General features: G+C 43.9%; 1 protein-coding gene across 1 annotated transcript in view; it reads left to right on the top strand.

The window, feature by feature from the left end:
- LOC109969930 (collagen and calcium-binding EGF domain-containing protein 1-like) overlaps positions 1-435 on the top strand; it is a 51,094-nt gene that overhangs the window by 2,985 nt on the left and 47,674 nt on the right. The window lies entirely within an intron of this gene.

Genomic DNA, 435 nt, shown 5'->3' with positions numbered 1-435 from the left:
CAGTGGGTGCGGAAAATATTCAGACGACTGCCGATAATGTCGGGGGAGAATTCAATTATAGGGCCAGACGAGTAAAAGCAGAACCCCGACTCTTTAACAAGAGCACTGGTAACAAAAACCATCTGATTCACCATGCATCACTCTCAGGTCAATAATCCAATTCAGGGTCAGAGACGAAATGTATTCAATGTTTAATCGAGAACGGCCAAATGTAGCGAGAGGGAAGTCCATAAGTTGATGCACAGAATACAAAACGGAATCAGAAGGGTTAGGTAGTAATCGGTTGTCACAAGGCAATCCAGGGTCACAGCTAGAATAACACTGGAAAAACACTGGGAAGTCTGAACATGAGTTAGAACAATCTGGCACCTTCCTGGTGGGAGAAAGCTGTCTATAAAGGGGTGAAAACAGGTGCAAACAATTGTCACTGATTAG

This window comes from Monopterus albus, unplaced genomic scaffold (genome assembly GCF_001952655.1).
Source record: "Monopterus albus unplaced genomic scaffold, M_albus_1.0 scaffold186.1, whole genome shotgun sequence".
Classification (NCBI taxonomy): domain Eukaryota; kingdom Metazoa; phylum Chordata; class Actinopteri; order Synbranchiformes; family Synbranchidae; genus Monopterus; species Monopterus albus.
This window is presented reverse-complemented; position numbering and strand designations above follow the sequence as displayed.